The following is a 19,010-nucleotide window of genomic DNA, read 5'->3' on the forward strand; positions in this document are numbered from 1 at the left end:
GGCACTGGTGCGGTGGATTTAAAAAACGTCCAGCGCAAATTCTTTTACTCTGTGTAGCGCCTCGGTGCGACTATTTTTAAAAATGAATACTTCTAATGAGGGGTGAATTTGTGTGCTGACATTGTCATTCTGGTCTGCACTTGGCACCCACCTGATTCGGTCCCGGGTCCGTCACGGCGATTTTGTGCCGATTGAACGGAGGGACGCGACTCCTCCCCCTTGCTGCGTCACTTCCTCTACCCTCCTATATTTGGGAATGACTATTCGACCGCGCAGCGGGCGAGCCGACAGCGCACCGAAGGCGCGCCTAAGGCAAGCCCGTCTGCGCCTGTCCGCGGCCGGCCGGGGACAGGGGCAGGCAAGCCCGTCTGCGCCTGTCCGCTGCCGGCCGGGGACAGGGGCCACGACCCCTGGCCGAAATGGGTCAGTAATACGCTGGAGCGCGCAACAACTTCGCGCCCTCTGTCCTGCATTTGCTAAAGCCCGTCTCCATAGTCTTAATGCGGAAGACATTAACAACTGTAAAGAGTGTCAGTATAACTGGCACCATAGATCTACGCTTAAGGCTGAGAACATTAGGCTTACATGCGGACTACTTAATACCAGATCTATGCGGAAGCAGAATCTCGATATATACAATCTGCTCAAAAATATGAAACTTGACCTCCTATTCCTCACTGAGACTTGGCATGACTCCAACTCAGAAACGGATATAGTTGCTTCTCTCCCAGCTGGCTATTCCATGGTATGACTGGACAGAACTGTGGGCAGAGGTGGTGGGATGGCTATAATATCTAAGCAGCCACTATGTTGTCAACTTGAACCTCTCGCTATCGTTGACAGTGAGACAGGAGCCTTTTCCATTAAGGTTAACACTGGTAATACGGTGAAGGGCTTCTTGGTCTATCACGCTCCTGGTCCTTTTACCCACTTTACTACCAGCCTAACTGAAGACATAACGGATCCTGCTCTGCGTAGGGACAAGCTTATGCTCTTAGGTGACCTTAACATCCATTTGGATGACCAACTGGACAAAGGAGCCACTGACTTCTGTCAGCAACTACATTCCCTCCAATTACACATCAGATCTAAGGCCCCTGCCCACCAAAAGGGCCACTTATTGGGCCCTATCTTTGCAAACTGGGAAGACATTGAAGTTAAGGCCCCCGTCCCAGTCCCTTGGTCCGACCACTTCTTAGTGCCTTTTATAATAAATATTCCTGCTAGCAATATCCAAAAGCGTACCAACTCTAAATATAGGAGCCGTAAATGGACTGCTCTTTCCAAAGCCAAGTTCGATACTGCTCTGACTAAAGGCGGCAGACCAGGAGGTGAGGATGCTGATACTGCATCGGATAGACTAGAAGGCTGCATTAATAATGCTTTAGATAACATAGCCCCTCTTTGTCATAAAAATCCCTGTAGTAGACCCCAGAAATCCGCCCCCTGGTACAGCGATGAACTTCGCCTATCTAAAGCGGAATGCAAACAACTAGAAAGACAGTGGAGGGTGGCCTACCTCGATCAAGCAAAGCAGAGGTATATAGACAAACGCAGAGAATATCATAGCTTGATCAGGCGTGCCAAAACAACTTACTTTTCAGGTAGGATAGGAGAAGTTAAAAACTCTACCAAGGAGCTATTCAAAATTTATAAGGAAATCTCTCTGTGGCTCATCTGTTGATCAGTCCTCGGTCTCAGAGGAATCCTGTAACCGCATTGCTGCTTTCTTTTCTGATAAAGTGGCCACCATCTACTCCACGTGTCCAGGAGGAAAGAAAAAGGGAACAGAGTTTATAGAGTATATTGGAGGATGTGGGTGTCAATAGGCTGGACAACTTTTTCACCCCATCCCCTGACGGGCTCCAGCAGATATGCCACTCTATTAAGTCAGGATCCCCCCGTGATCTGGCATCACCAAAACTTCTTGGAGAGAGTATCGAGATCATTGAACCTTATGTTAGGGATGTTCTGGATCTTTCTTTTAGATCCAACACCGTACCCAAAAGCAGGCTGTAGTACTCCCGCTTCAAAAAAAAACCCGAATCTTAGTTGGGACAGGCTGGACAAACTCCGTCCTATCTCACTCCTCCCCTACCTGGCCAAAGTGGCAGAAAAGTGGTAAAATCTTCAACTTATGGCATTTGTGGAGAAAGCCAACCTGCTTCATCAAACTCAGTTTGGCTTTCGTTCACGCCACTCCACGGAGTCTGCGCTACTCCTGGCCACTGAGACCTTCAGGCAAGGGGTAGATGAGGGTCATACGATGGCCCTCATTCTACTTGACCTAAGTGCAGCCTTTGACACTGTAGCACATTTCACCTTGCTACAGTGTCTCGACAAAGGTGGAGTCACTGGGTCAGCACTGAGGTGGATCCAATCTTTCCTGACCGATAGGAGTTTTCAGGTCAGACAGGGAGAACACTACTCTCGTGTGTTCAATCTTGATCTAGGGGTTCCCCAGGGCTCCGCCCTGAGCCCCACCCTGTTTAACTTATATGCTTCCCCTGTAGCCACCATTGTGGAAAGTCATGGCATCCAACTAGTGTCATATGTCGATGACACACAGCTGGTCATCTCGCTATCACGGGGACCTGATGTTGTGGCATCCAGCTTCAGTGCTTGCATGCAGGAGCTTGCATCCTGGATGTCTAACAACTGCCTGAAGCTGAATGGGTCCAAAACTGAAGTGCTCGTGGTGGGAGGTGGCCCGAATGTGTGGTCCTCGGCATGGTGGCCAGCATGCCTGGGTTCCACTCCAGTGCTTTGTCAACAGGCCAAACATCTTGGGGCGATGTTTGACTCCGACCTGTCATTTGCTCCCCAGATTGATCGGGTTGTTTGTATCAACCTGAGAACACTTGGCAGCCTGCACAGCAAACCCCTGACCGACCTACACTCTGCTGACGAGGAACAACAATTCCGAAACACCGGTGTTCAGAGTTGGTGCTGCAAACTTGCTTAAACACACAAACCTTCGAAATAGCACACTCGCTATCAAAACTGCATCTACCGTGATGCTCCTGGGGTTCACCCGCTGGTGGGTGGAGTCGGGATGCGACCCATGACTTTCAGTTAAATGGCTCCCTCGAGCTAAGAGCCGACGAGCTCGGATCCCGCACCCACGCGCCTTGAGAGGTATCAACCTGAGTACACTTGGCAGCCTGCACAGCAAACCCCTGACCGACTTACACTCTGCTGACGAGGAACAACAATTCCGAAACACCGGTGTCCAGAGTTGGTGCTGCAAACTTGCTTAAACACACGGAGTGCGACCCATGACTTTCAATGTGCTTCGGTATACTCAAGAGTCTACGGAAGATCCTGGACCTACTTCCAGTTAGTGCCAGGCAGACTCTGGTGCATGCCTTGGTCACATCAAGACTCGATTACTCTAACCTCCTCTATCTGGGAATAACTAGAAGCCTCAATCGTCTCCAGGTACTTCAAAATGCCACAACCCGGCTGGTGCTGAGGCTTCCTAGGAGAACGGCCTCTAAAGCTGCTTTGAAGTCCCTACACTGGCTTCCGATCAGAGAAAGGATCACCTTCAAAGCATGTGTCACCGCATTATCGGGGGCAGGGCGCCCGATCCCCTACACAGCCTCATCACCCCCTACAGACCGGAGCGGATGCTCAGATCCTCTGGCACCAGACTGGTAGTCATTCCCAAAATTTATAAAGCTCGAAGGGGGGGGGGGGGGGGGGGGGGGAGGGGGAAGATCTTTCAGGCTCCTTGCAGCCAAGAGCTGGAATATGCTTCCGATGGAGCTGCATCTCGAACCGTCTGAGGCCAAGTTCCGCAGAGCTCTAAAAACTCACCTCTTTCGCTCAGTACTGATGTAACCTCCCTGTTCTGGCCACCTCATACTTCTCACTCAGCGCGGGGACACACTGGGGCGCGTAACTATGCGCTTTACAAAATTCCATAATAATAACGTTTAGGTTCCACACTGGAGAAGGTGGTAAACTGGGGGGGAATGATTTTTTAATCCTTCCATAAATGCTTTAATAGCAGGCACTCTAAAGAGACAGATGTTGTCTGTTTTGTAAAAAAGCTGCAATTGCTGCAAGGTGCAGTCATATGGATGAATATGCTAAGTTACATCTTTGTAAATGTAAAAGGTAGCAAATGATATTCTGGATAGACGCGTCCAGGGGATCAATTTGGTTATTGTTGCAATAAATGGCAAATCTCTTCCATTTAGCAGCATAACCAGCTCTGGTAGTAGGTCTCCTGGCCTTTTTAATGATGTTCATACAGTCTGGTGGTAGGTTAAGATAACCAAACTAAGACTTCAGGAGCCAGATCGCTAAATTCATTTGATTTGGGTCTGGATGTCTGATGTCTCCATGGTTCTGCGTTAGCAGGGATGGTGTGAGGCGTAACTTTGGTGTGGAACTAGAGGGAGTTCTAGCAGTGTGGTGAACCACGGCTGGCGTGCCCATGTGGGAGCTACCAGGATTAATTTGAGAGACTGGTCTGAGCTTGCGTACTACTGATGGTATTCGTGGTAGTGGCGGCAAAGCGTACGCAAATCTGCCTGACCAGTTCATCCATATCGCATTGCCCTTGGACAGCGGGAGTGGAAACCTGGCGGAGAAGGTTGGGCATTTTACGTTTTCTTGTGTGACGAACAGATCTATGTCTGGATGACCCCACTTGTGCAAAAATGGTTGAAGAACTTGCAGATGTAGTTCCCATTCGTGAATTTTTTGTGTCTGCAGACAACAGATCTGCTATCTGATTGTGAACTCCTGGAAGGTGTTGTGCTAGCAGATATATATTTTGTGGAATGGCCCATCTCCAAATGTTCTGTGCAAGCTTGGACAGTTGTAGAGAGTGTGTCCCTCCCTGTTTTTATATATAATACAAGGCATGTCATATTGTGCATCCGGATTAAGACTGCTTTGTTTTGTAATTGTACTTGGAATGTTTTGAGTGCTAAGAATATTGCTAGTAGCTCTAGCTGGTTGTTATGGAACAATCTTTGTTGAATGGTCCATTGTCCTGGTCTCGCATGATGTAGGAGATGGGCTCCCCATCCTGTGAGAGATGAGTCTGCTGTGAGTACTATTTGTGGAACAGGTTCGAGGCGGCCGCCCCTTTGTCAAGTTTTTGTTGTTCCGCTACTGCAGAGAGCGATGTGTGCGGTTGTCTAGCAACACCAGGTCTGTTAGTTGCCCTTGAGTCTGGTTCCACTGTCGTGCTAGACATTCCTGTAACGGACGCATCTGCAGTCTTGCATCTGGTACAATAAAAATGCAAGACGCCATCATGCCTGTTAGTCTCATGAACACTCTGGCTTGGAGAGAGAGTTGATGTTGGAAGACTGTGACTAAGGTTTGAATGCTCTGTATCCTTGCTGGACTAGGATACGCTAGAGCTGTAGACGTGTTTATTGTAGCCCCTAGATACTGATGTATATGAGAGGGTTGCAAGTGCGACTTGGTGTAGTTGATTGTGAACCCTAAGTCGTGCAATGTTTGAATTGTATGATGTGGGTGTTGGACACACCGATTGAATGAATTGGCTTTTATGAGCCAATCTTCTAGATAAGGGAAGACACATATCTTTAATCATCTAAGATGTGCTGCTACTACTGCTAGGCACTTTGTGAATACTCTTGATGCCGTTGTCACTAGAATGGAAGGACTTTGAACTGATAATGTTGTCCTTCCAGTACAAATCGTAGATACTTCCTGTGAGCAGGATGAATAGGAATGTGAAAGTAGGCGTCCTCTAGATCTAGTGTTGTAAGGAAATCGCCTTGTTGCAGCAGTGGGAGCACTTGTTGTAAAGTGATATGAAAATTATCTGATTGTATGTAATGATTGAGGGTCCTGAGGTCGAGAATTGGTCTTAGTGTCCCAGCCTTCCTGGGTATTAGAAAATATAGCGAGTAAACCCCTGTTCCTTGCTGTTGTAAAGGAATTATTTCTATTGCGTCCTTTTTAAGAAGCGACAGAACTTCTTGTTTGAGCAGAGTAAGGTTTTCTGCAGACATTGGACGCTGCCTGGGTGGTATGTGTGGAGGGGATGCTATAAGTTCGAGGCAGTAGCCATACTGGATAATTTGTCTTACCCACTTGCTGTTGTGATGGAATTCCAGACAGGTAGGAATTGTGTTAATCTGCCCCCCACAGGAATGGAATGCTGTCGGGGAAGCAGAGGGAAGTCACTGTTTTGTAGTAGAAGAGTTTTGATTATTTTTGTTACCCCGACCTCTTCCTTTGTTGTTGTTTCCTCTATATCCTCCTCTAAAATATCCCTTGTTAGAGGATGTTTGTGTGTTAGATTTGAAGGATGTTGTATTGTCTGCTCCAGCCTGTTTGGAGCCTCCTCTGTAGAAGGAGCGCTGAAAGGAACTTCTAGCTTGTGTGGACTGTAAAGCTTCCATAGATTTGGCAGTATCTGTATCGTTCTTCATCTTTTCAAGTGCTGTGTCAACCTCTGGTCCAAACAGTTGATTTTGATTAAAAATGGTTGATTTAAAATGGTAGTTTGCACTTCCTGTTTAAATCCTGAAATGCGTAGCCACGCATGTCTTCTAAGGAGGACACTAGTATTTACAGCTCTAGATGCAGTGACTGCCACATCTATTGCGCACTTAATCAAGGCATTAGAAATTAGCTTGCCTTCTTGTAGAAGGTAGTTTGCCTGCTCTTTATATTGGTCAGGTAGATGTTTTAGTAGTTTCTCTAATTGATCGTAATGAGCCCTATCATATATTGAAAGAGGGCTTGTGTGTTAGCTATACGCCATATGTTGGTAGCTTGCGCAGCTATTCTTTTGTCTGAATCATCTATTACTTTGGATTCTTTGTCAGGTGGGGGTGCCTCACCTGACATTTGTGAGTTTTCCCTTTTCCTAGCATTTGACACAACTAGTGAATCTAATGGTAGTTGTCCTTTAATGTAGGCTGGATCTGCAGGTGCAGGCCTATATTTTTCTCAATTCTAGGGTTTAGGATCCTAGTACGTACAGGGTCTTTAAATATCTCTGAGCATGTTTGATGATCCCTTTAGTCATGGGAAGAATTTGAACAGACCTTTGCGATTGTTCAAATGTGTCTAACAGAAAATCTTCCTCTGCCTCATCAGAATGCATAGTGCCTCCATGTTAAATGGCAGCTCTGTTCAGCAGGTAACCAAAACCAATGTTATCCTCTGGGGGAGAAGGTTTTCATGGTTAGGACTGTGGGTCAGGGATATCTGGCACATCCTGTGGGTTTGGGTACTCCGATTCTGTATCAACAGGGTATGGAAAGGCTCATCTGGGTCCATCTCTCTCCCTAAACTATACTCATCATCATTGTGAGGTGAGTGTGAAGACAGAAGAGGAGAATGTGGAGGAGAAATCGGTTGTGAATTGTTAAGAGGAACAGGGGATGAAGGAGAAGGAAGTTTAGGAGAAGAAGAGTGCATAGATGTGGCAGAGTCCTTCTTGGCAGGTACTACAGGTGTGGGTGTTGTATCGGCCTTCCTCTTCTTGTGTGGGTTAGTAGATACAGGACCAGTCTTTGGGTCAATGTAGATCTTCTTTTGCAGAGGATCTGGTTGGAAACGGTCTTCCCCTTGTGGAACCTTTGTCTGCGCCGATATTTTCGTTTCCAGGCGAGGTTGCCGTCTGTCTTTAGCCTTAGGAGGTGTTACAAAGTCCTTTGGCTTAGTTTTCGGCACCAAAAGGTGTTGTTTTCGGTGTCGTAGGCTGTTTCGAGGGCTTGGGCATATCGGAATCAGGCCTTGTCGGTTTTGGTACCGAAGACTTTGGCTTCGGAGTGGAAGCTGGTCTCGTCGACTTCGAGGCATCGGACGGTGGCTTCATACCTTTGTCTTTAGAAGTTGACGGTTTCGGAGCAGAGACTTCTTTCGGTTTCTGTGCCGAGGGAGCTTGTGGGGTCGGCACGCACGGCTTGCTCGGTACAAAGCTACCGGAAGGCTTAATTACTTTCTTCGGAGCCGGGCTCGATTACGGGGCTTTTGAAGTAGTTGTTCGGTCGCGACTGGGCCCCGGAGGCGGAGTGTTGACCTTTGCCTTTGATCTGGGTGCTGTGTGTGGTGCAGGGGCAGTAGTACTCACGCGCTGACCCAATGGTATGGAGTCATCTGAGTCGTCTGCCTCTGATACTATTTGGAGATCGGAATTTTCTTCGGGAACGAGCGGAACCTCCTCATCGAAGATATCCACCGGTTCCGGAGCGGATCTCTGTATGTCGTGTCGATGGGCCCTCCGATCCCAGATGGTTTTCTTGGATCAAAAGGACGCGCAGGCTGTACTGCTGGATTCGTCGTGTTCTGGCTATAAGCACAGGTTGCAGACCTCGTGGTGGTCACTGTGTGGAAACTTTGCTCCACACTTGGGGCAGCTCTTGAATGGCGTCCTTACCATGAGGTGTAGGCCTCACGGTGTGGATAGGCTCAACGGCCCGCGTCGACGACCGGAATCGAGCTGATGGAGTCAAAAACGATGTTAGTCGATATCGAATGTAGTTCGGTAAAGTTTTAATATGTTTTTTGCGCTTCGAAGTGCTTGAAAAGTCTATTTCTAGCTGGAGCGGAAAAAGTTCATCAGAACTCAGTGGTGGAAAAAAAAAATCAATCTAGGGATGAGCTGATGCCCATGCGCACTATCGTCCAAGGGAGGAGTCACCTATCTTGGGACTACAAAAGACTTCTTCTAAGACGACAACAACATGCAATCATCCGAGCCCAACACTAGGTGGCGATCTAATGCTAAGTGTAGTATCTGCAGCTCATACGCCTCGAACATGTTTTTCCGCCATTGGAGAAAAATAGATCTTGAAGTATCCAACTGTACACAGTGGAATCGCACACCTGACCTGGAACAACTAGCTCCCTGTGCTCATCTCCCACACATGGTGGTGAAGTGCATGCTCTGAATAAACTTTTACTTTAAATTGTTTAGCCGCTTGAGTCTTTTCCAGAGGCCTGCGTCTTTTGGGTGCGTTTTCACAGGTAGTGGCGCGTGCTTTAGCAGCCGGACTTGGCAGGCCTCGGATAGAGAAGAGGAGGGAGGCGGAGGGGCAACTCTTTCCTCCTCAAAAGCTTGTGACAAACCCTCCCTAACATGCTGCTTTTCCCCCCCTTTCTGACTAATTCAGCATTTTCTGGAGACTCCCCAGGCCTGCCCGAGGACTCCTCGCTCCGTTAAGAAGCATCTCTGTCCCCCTTAGGGGTACCCCTTCCGCGGACTGCCTTCTAACTTCCCCCGTGTCTGCTTTGCCACTCAGGGGCAGATACAGGATCCGCCGCTGCTCACTTTTCAGCTACAAGGTAACAAGTCATTTCCCTGCCAGTTTCATGTTGGCAGCAGGGCTACAGTCAGCCTGGAGGGGGTGCAGTGAGGTGTGGGGCTGCAGAGATTGTGCAGGAATGGAGGAGGGCATGCGAGGGGTGTGGGAGAGAGTGTGGACAGGTGAGGGGTGCTGACAGGATGTGGAGGAGGTGGAGTGGGGTGCAATGAAGAGAGTCTAGAAGGCCAGCTGTGGGCGCCTAGAGAGCCTAGAAGGGAGCTGGATCAGCAAGGCGCTAGGAAGGGTAGAACCTGAAGTGTGAGCATAAAGGGGGTTGTGGGGGTTCCTCTAGGGGACTTGGGGTGCTGTGCGTGACTGGAGTAATGTGAGAGAGTGCTGTGATGGATTCTGTGAGTATGTTGGGGGAAGTGAGGGATTAGGGGACAGGCGGGAATACAGTGACAAACTTTATTTAGGGCAGCCGTGGGTCATGGTGTCTCTTATTTACAAGTGTCATGCTGAAGTCTATTTACCCACTCCCCCTCATCCATATCCCAGCTATGAAGACTTGGCAGATACCCTGCAAAGCTATGAAAGTAGTTTCCCACACTGCAGAATAGAAAACGGCACCACTTGGCATTGGACCCCTATTGCGTGGGATTGAACTGACATCTTGCGGTGAGACAAAGCGCCTAGAAGGATTAGTTACTTACCTGTAATCCTAGTTCTCTTCCAGGGGTATCCTCATCAAAGTCATAAGCATTAGAATATTCCCGCCCATGCGCGGGACCCCGGAAACACTATATTATATGTGCCCCATATATATATATATATATATATATATATATATATATATATATATACACACACATGCAATAGCAGCCAAATAACATCAAAGCTGAAATATTCTGTGAAGAATTTCTACCATACATGAATAATAAGCATTAGAAACATGAGAAACAACACCAAAGATTGTTTAGAAACTGTTTTAATGCTCAGAAAGCAGTAGAAATTCTCATAAGTCACTGGAAGCATAGGAAGCTCCCAGGCTGCATTGCAAACACACAATCTAAAAAGACTGAAAAGCTAACCTGCAGCTGAATAGCAATAAACTGACACCGTGCCTTTAAGGCACTCATGACCCCCTGTATCCCATCATGAGCCAGGGGTGACAGTTAGGTCAGTTATTCTTTTCGGATACTGAAAAACAAACCCAATAACAAATAGGTTAACAATATCTCCTTTTTTAAAGAGTATCCTTTGCCCAGGGAGGCGGGAGGGTTGCTTATGACTTTGATGAGGATACCCCGGGAAGAGAACTAGGATTACAGGTAAGTAGCTAATCCTTCTCTTCCATGGGGATCCTCATGAATAGTCATAAGCATTAGAATAGAATAGCGAGCCTCTCCTCATCCCTGCGGGCAAAGGAATGATAAGACCGTAATCTCATCAACAAGTCTGAGTAGACTATAGACTACCCAAACAGATTCCTCAAGGAGGCTTGCCCTACTTGAGTATCGGCCCTGGAATCAGATTCGAGGCAGTAATGCTTCGTAAAGGTATGCACCGATTTCCAGGTTGCAGCCTTGCATATTTCTGACATTGGAATGTCATGCAAGAAAGCTACTGTAGAGGCTTTCCCTCTAGTGGAATGCGCTTTTGGTGACATCAACAAAGGCTTGCCTGCAAGCTGATAGGCCAATTTAATGCAAGAGACAATCCATCTGGAGATGGACCTCTTGGCCGCTGGAAAACCTGTTCTCATTGAGCCATAGTTCACAAACAGTTGGTCCGTTTTCCTAATCCCTTTAATCTTTTCCAAATAAAACTTTAGCACTCTCTTAAGATCTAAGGAGTGAAGTGACCGCTCGGCTGGGGTCGTAGGATTTGGAAAAAAGGAAGGGAGGGAAATAGACTGATTTATATGAAAATCAGAGATGACCTTAGGCAAGAAAGATGGATGAGCCCTTAAGACTACTCTGTTGTGGTGGAAAATAGTATATGGTTCTTTCGCACAGAGCGCTTGTATCTCACTGACTCTGCGCGCAGAGGTAATTGCCACCAAAAAAGCTGCCTTCCAAGAGAGATGTTGCAAGGAAGCCTTTTGGATGGGCTCGAAAGGAGGTGACATTAACCTGGATAGAACTAGGTTTAATTCCCAAGGAGGAGAAGGATTTCGCACAGGGGGATACACTTTCTTCAACCCCTGGAGGAAGTCCTTAACCACTGGAACCTGAAAGAAAGACATCTGATCAGGTGACTTTCTGTATGCTACAATAGCTGATAAATGCACTCTAATAGAAGAGTACTTTAAACCAGCAGTTGCCAGGGAAAGGAGGTATGGTAAGATGACGTCCTCCTGCCCCTTAGTCGGATCCAAGTGATGATCCCTACACCACAAGTAAAATCTTTGCCACTTGAATGCAGAGGACGCTCTCTTAGCCTCCTTCAAAATGTTCATGCATTCGGGAGGCAAGTTCAAATGTCCATATTGCAGGACCTCAGGAGCCATGCTGTTAGGTTCAATGATGGGAGGTTGGGATGCATTATCCTCCCGTTCATCTTGCTCAACAGGTCCGGCCTGCAAGGGAGCCGTTTGTGTGGACACACAGACAGATGTAGAAGGTCCGGGTACCACCACTGCCGAGGCCAATCCGGAGCAATCAGGATCATTTCCATGTTCGACCTGAGGAGCTTGGAAACTACTCTTGGAATCAGCGCTAGGGGAGGAAATGCGTATGCGAACATCCCTGCCCAATCCATCAGTAGAGCGTTCCCCTGCGTTCCTGGCCGGTGGAACCTGGACGCGAAGGCGTGGCATTTGGTGTTTTCGTCGTCTGCAAACAAGTCTATGGATGGACGACCCCAGCAACGAAAAAGCTCTTCTACTACCTCGTCGTTTAGCACCCAGTCTGGCTGATCTTCGAAGTGCCTGCTGAGTGCGTCTGCTTTTACGTTCAACTCGCCCGGAAGGTGCACTGCCACTACTGTGAGGTCTAGAGAGAGAAGCCAATGCCAGATTGCCTGAGCCTCTCGAGAGAGTGGGCGAGATCTTGTGCCTCCTTGTTTGTTCAGATAGAACATGGTGGTCGTATTGTCCGTCTGAACTAGGACTGAGTTGGATTCGATCGCTGGTAAGAACGCCTTGAGAGCCAGGAATACCGCTCGGAGTTCCAGCATGTTGATGTGGTATGTCTGCTCCTGCGCAGACCACTGGCCTTGAATTTGAAGCGGACCCATATGTGCTCCCCAGCCTTGCAGGGAGGCATCCGTCACTATAGACTGGGAAGGAACGGGTTGGTGAAAAAGGTACCCCCACCAGCACATTCTTTCTCCGAGTCCACCATTTGATGGCCTCTTTCGTCGCCTGGGAAAGAGTGATACAATCTTCCCAGCGCCCTGTCGCTTGGTCCCACTGCTCCTCCAGAGCCTGCTGTAGAGGACGCATTCTCAGCCTGGCGTTTGGGATGAGAAAAATGCAGGACGCCATGGAACCCAGCAGGGATGCCACTTGTCGGACTGTTGGAAGCCGAGACTCTAGCAGAATCCACATTTCTGACTCATGGAAAAAAGTCTCTCCTCCGAAGGAAACGCTTTTCCCAAGCTTGTGTCCAGAACGGAGCCTAGGTAGTGGATGGATTGTGTAGGCCGCTGGACTGATTTCTCCAGGTTCACATGGAGGCCGAGCCTGTGTAGCTGGTGCAGGCACAGTTGCAAATCGTGCGTTACTTGTACCGGAGATGGACCTTTTAGGAGCCAGTCGTCCAGGTATGGGTAAATGAAGAGACCCTTCTTGTGAAGAAAAGCTGCCACCACTGCCATGCAGTTGGTGAAGACTCGTGGTGCGGACTTGAGACCGAAGGGTAACACCTTGTACTGGTAGTGCTTGTTCCCTACGACAAACCTCAGGTACTTGCGATGTTGAGCAATTGGGATGTGAAAGTACGCATCTTGCAGATCCACTGAACACATCCAATCTCCGGCTTGAAGATGTGGACATATTTGGTGAAGCGCTAACATGCGGAACTTTTCTTTTACGATGACTTTGTTTAATAGTTCTTAGGTCGAGTATTGGTCTGAACTTGTCCTCCTGATCATTTTTGGGGACAAGGAAGTATCTGGATTAAACTCCCTTTACTCTTAGAGCGGGGGGAACCTCCTCTATCGCTCTTTTTTGCAGTAGGACTTTCACCTCTCGCCGGAGCAAGCTTAACTGGTGAGGGCAAGAGTTCTTTGGAGGGATGCTCTTCGGAGGAGCGCGGAAACGTATCTTGTATCCATTGCGCAGTATATTCAGAACCCACTGATCTTTTGTGATGCTGACCCACTCTGCCAGGTGTTGTGAAGCAACGGCGCCAGAGGAAGCTGCTGTTCAGGCCTTTCCTCCTCTTGTGGTGTTGGAGGACTGTTGGTGACCTCTACCTCTGCTGGGATGGCCTCGAAACTGGGGTTTCCCTTGGGTTTTATTTTGGGACCACTGAGGGGTTTGAACCCTCTGTTGAGCCCCTCTCCCCCTGTTGGACTTGAAGCGGCGCTTGAATTCTTTTTTCTTCTCCAAGCCCACCGCCTTCACCGTATCCAGTTCCGTCTTCATTCGGGTCATCTCTTCGTCCGCATGCTCCCCGAAGAGAGCGGAACCCGAAAAGGGGAGATTAAGTGGTCCATAATCCCCGGGACTAAAGGCAGCAGAGGCCGAGAGATGGCTTTCTTGTGTAATGTCTCAAAAATGACTGTCGTTGTTACTTGCGGGACAGACATTTCAATGTTCAGTTTCAGTGCTTCTCTTTGCAGTAGATCCAGATACGTGCCAATGTCATCCACTGGGGAGGACCTGGACGTAGGGCTGTCCGTCAACGTAGGGGAGTAGTCCCTCTTGGACGATCTGGTAGAAGAGGTAGAGTAAGTAGACTGTGTACGTCGACGGTGAGCACTGTGTCTCCGCTCCCGCGATCTTTTTGAACGGTCATCCCGTCTAAGAGAGCGAGACCTGATCCGATCTTCTGTCCGAGGTTCCCTTCTAGGAGATCGGGATTTTCTGGGAGATCTGGCTTGAGATCTCACAGGTGATTTGCACCTAGGAGAGCGAGATCTGATCCGATCTTCCGTCCGAGGTTCCCTTCTAGGAGATCGGGATCTTCTGGGCGATTTGGCTGGTGGCCTCACAGGTGATTTGCGCCTGGCAGGGCTACGCTTGTCCATCTCCTCCAACAGATCCTGAAGCGGAGACCTGTGGTGTGGGCTGGCATATTCCTGCATGCGCTTGGTAGCCCCAGAATCTCGCCAATGGTCCAAAGATTTGTACCATCTAGGTGACAACCTGATTCGCTCGACCTAAGGATCTGGCCGACGCTCAGGAGATTTGCACACAGGACTTCTGGACTTTGAAGGTTCAGTTGAGGAGCCAGAGTACCGTGAGGATGAATGACGGGAAGCAGACTCCGTCACCATGATCCCATCTGAATGCCTCGACGTCGAGCGTTCTTCTCTCGCCGTCGAAGAGTCGGTGGGTCAAACAATCTCGACCTCGAATGTCCAAGAGAGGGTCTGTAGTCCCTAGACGTCGAGCGGCGATGTGTAGCCGTCGACTGAGTCCTCTGTCTCGACGTCGAACGGCAATGACAGGCTGTCGACGGAGCCCTCTCTCTCGACGTCGAACGACGCTGTCCCGTCGTCGACGGAGCCTTCTCTCTCGACGTCGAACGCCGATGGCCGGCCGTCGACGGAGTTCTCTGTCTCGACGTCGAGTGCCTGTGCGACGACGGCGGAGGGGTATTGGGCACCCTCGACGCCGAGCGCCGACGAGGCACTGACGGAGACTGCGTCCTCGACTCCGATCGACGAGCTACTGTCGACGGCGGAGGGGTCTTGGTCCTCGACGCCGAGCGCCGCTTCTTGGACGACGGCGGAGGGATAATGGATCTCGATGCCGACCGTCGCCCGGTTGATGGCGGCGGAGTCGCCTTCCTCTACGCCGATAGTCGCCCGGTTGACGCCGGCGGAGGGGATTTCGACGACGGAGCTGGATCTTTCGACGTCGTCGACGTACCTTGTCTTCTCTTTGACGGCGAGCCCGCCGTCGACGGTAGTTTTGAAGAAGAAAACTCCACTGGTGGCTCTTTTCTCAGCGCCGAGCCCGACGCTGAAGTAGAAGGGTATGAAGACTTCTTTTTTGAAGATGTATGAACCTTCTTGGAGCTTTTCTTCAACGGTGATCTTCCTCTTGAAGCCCTGTGAGCCAGGCCATAAAAGCGAATCCTCTCTCTGTCTTTGAGAGTTCTTCCTGTCAGGTGCTCACAATGAGGACAGGTGCCTGGATCATGATCTTCAGGCAGACACAAGATGCAGACGTCGTGGTTGTCTGATTTTGCCTTCTTGTTGCCACAAGAAGGACATTTGTCAAAGAGTGAAGGCATTCTCAGAAGAAAATGTTCACTAAAGTGACTGAAAAAAACAGTATCTAACTTGACGAGATGTTAAATGTCAAAGTAAGAATAAAAGTTGTCAAAAGTGAAGTATTCTTCTGTGAAAAACCAGAAAAATAGTGGAGCTGCGTAACCAGGGTCCTTCTCTGAAGGAACCGGAAAGAACAACTGACCTAACTGTCACCCCTGGGGCATGATGGGATACAGGGGGTCATGAGTGCCTTAAAGGCACGGTGTCAGTTTATTGCTATTCAGCTGCAGGTTAGCTTTTCAGTCTTTTTAGACTGTGTTTGCAATGCAGCCTGGGAGCTTCCTATGCTTCCAGTGACTTATGAGAATTTCTACTGCTTTCTGAGCATTAAAACATTTTCTAAACAATCTTTGGTGTTGTTTCTCATGTTTCTAATGCTTATTATTCATGTATGGTAGAAATTCTTCACAGCATATTTCAGCTCTGATGTTATTTGGATGCTATTGTGTGTATATATATATATATATATATATATATATATATACACATACATACATACATACATACATACATACATACATACATATATGTGGAGCACATATAATATAGTGTTCCCGGGGTCCCGTGCATGGGCGGGAATATTCTAATGCTTATGACTATTGATGAGGATGCCCTGGAAGAGAATGAAGCGGTTTTGAAGTGTTTGAACTTAATACATTTTCACAATAGTAAGGCAAAAACAATAGTAAGGCAAAAACAATTTATTAAACTCCTAGTTATAAGCCCTACTCCAAGAGTGTTATTGTGAGTTTTGTCTAGCGCTGCGTTCAGCACAGGGCTGCTTCCGGGTGCTTGGACTTCTCGGCTTGGATATTGATGCAAAGCTTGGCTCGGTGTCAGTGTACAAAACCTTTCAACTTCACACCTCCAATGTTTAGACAGCTAAAGAAAGGGCTGCCCAGTGCGGACTGGACAGCTCAGTGGAATAATGTACCTGCGGCAGAGACCTGCGTGTATACCTTTCAGTTTGTGTTTGTGCTAGGTACGTAGTCTATTATGGTTGTTACCTGGGGTCGTGAATGGGAATCAAATTGAACTTTCTTCAGAAAGTAACATGGAGCTGAATTGCTTGCTGAAACAAGCGCTCGCCTTTGCGGGAAGGTATCCGCTGAAAGTGAAAGTGAGATGCAAAAATAAACACGCGTCGGCTTGTCTCCGTTTGAGACGGCCCATGTCGACTGAATATCACGCCTCTTGAGATAAGAAACTGCTTCATGACAGCCGTGAAGCAGGCGATCCAATCTGGATGGGCCAGACCAAAAGGAGAAAGGGAGGCAATGCAAACAGCTCATTTCCAATGGCAGGCCACCATTTAGCTTAAATGAGGACGCCAACCAATAGAAATGAGGGGCGGGTCTTAAAGCCCCCTTCTGAAATCTCCATCACAAGAGGTCTCGCAGAGCGAGCAGCACGTTGCGCTGCAATGCTACACAAGACCTAATAAATATGTACAAAGACTCCCTACATTGTCTGCTAAGTGGCATTGCTTATACTTGGTTAACATTCCAGTGCCCTTTCCTTCAAAATGTTATAATAAGATAAACTCAGTATTATCTTCATTTCTTTGGAACAACAGGAAATTTTGCATGTCATAGTCAAAATTTTCAAGACCCAAATCAGAGGGTGGCATCAACTTTTTTGATTTTCCGGCCTACCAAAAATCGCTTTTACTCCGCCAATTTTCAAGATGGCTCCCTGAGTCACTTTTAATTTATCCTTTGTTTGTGAAACTTCAAACTTTCTTTTATCAAGCCTTAATCATTTCAAGAATGTTTATCTTTCACCCACAAACCTCAACCTACCCTTATACCTAAATACACTTGCAAAAAACTAGATCCTAATGCCTCGACACTCCTTACAAATTTATATTTTTTTCTTGGTTCCACACTATAGCATAACAAGATGTTACTGATACGTGGCAAGCCTTTGTACTGGAAGTCTTGGAGACAAGAGGGTTTAATTTGGGTGCATCAGCTTTTTCTCCAAGTGGAGGTCATGCCTTTTCTGCCAGCTACCTGGCTCTTTAATCTGCCCACTTCCTTTCAGCCTAAATACAAACTTCAGATAACTCTCCAGACTGCTTACGCCCAACTTCTAACCCCTAACACCAACATCTTTTCTCCTGTGAATGGGCTACATGATCTTCGCACCCATCCCAAGGCCTCTGTTATTTATAAATGTTTGCGCTCCTCTCAAAACGTTAGGAAAAAATAAATAAAGTAGAGCTCTCCTGGGAACAGGATTTAGAGGTGTGTTGGTCTAAAAACACCACACAAACTCTTTTTTTAAATGTATAACAGACTTCTGCTATCACACTGGAATTCCCGATACTTGCTGGACACGCTCCTCCCCATTTCCTGATTTAAACTACTTACTTTTCATATGCTTGCATGTACATAAATTCTGGCAGAGCGTTTGGTCTCAAATTAACTCACACTTTGGTCCCAGAATCCCTTTCTCCAACACCCATTTATTTCTAGTGAGTTTATCTCCAGCTTGGGTTAATTGCAATTTCAATACAAAATTTATAGACCTTTTGATGGCAGTTGATTTCCAGCAAATAACCAAAAATTGGAAAGATGTCACCAAATTATCTTATCAAGCTTGGTGGTATGCCATCGGTTATAACCACAGACTAGATCCAGCCTTTGTACACCCTATTCATATGGCCTCAAAACGTTTCATTTTATGGTCACATCGTTCATAGATGCTAGTGCCACGCGCTCCTTTTTCCTACCCCTGTTCAACAATAAGTTTCTCAACCTCCTTGACTTGCCACATGTTAACTATATATCAACCTGTCCATAATTAATGTATTTTCTGTATGACATGTATTATCTCGTGGTATACACCAATTTAACCCTTCCTTTGTTTTTTTTCTTATATCATCCTTCAAGCCATGCCAGTCTAATATCTACACCGTATAATTGTTTCCTATGTTCTAACTTAATTTTTGTAATTATCCACGGTCTGACTAGATTATGCACCTTTATCCTAAATTCCTTCAACAAATGTACCTTTGAACTTGAGATAATAAGTGTATAGAGGAACAGCACAAACTATTTAACTACCTACCTTTCTTTTAAAGGAAGCTACCATTAGGCAAGCAGTGCTACAAAAATTTCCAAGCTGCATAAGCACAAGATCTTTTGAAAGCAAAATGCAAAAGATAGCTCATTACCAGTTTCAAATGAACAAAGCAGCAAACTAGAACATAATGTCTTTCTGCCAATGGAGAAACTTAATCTTCAACCGAACCTGAAAGAAAGTAGAAACTACACCAAACATCCCAAGTCTCTC

At 47.4% G+C, this 19,010-nt stretch overlaps 1 protein-coding gene across 1 annotated transcript in view; it reads right to left on the reverse strand.

The window, feature by feature from the left end:
* The window catches only part of CNOT6 (CCR4-NOT transcription complex subunit 6), a gene marked incomplete at its 5' end in the record, with an annotated part of 237,081 nt that overhangs the window by 87,658 nt on the left and 130,413 nt on the right, over positions 1-19,010 (reverse strand). The gene's annotated exons all lie outside the window — the stretch shown is intronic.

This window comes from Lissotriton vulgaris, unplaced genomic scaffold (genome assembly GCF_964263255.1).
Source record: "Lissotriton vulgaris unplaced genomic scaffold, aLisVul1.2 SCAFFOLD_3061, whole genome shotgun sequence".
NCBI lineage: Eukaryota > Metazoa > Chordata > Amphibia > Caudata > Salamandridae > Lissotriton > Lissotriton vulgaris.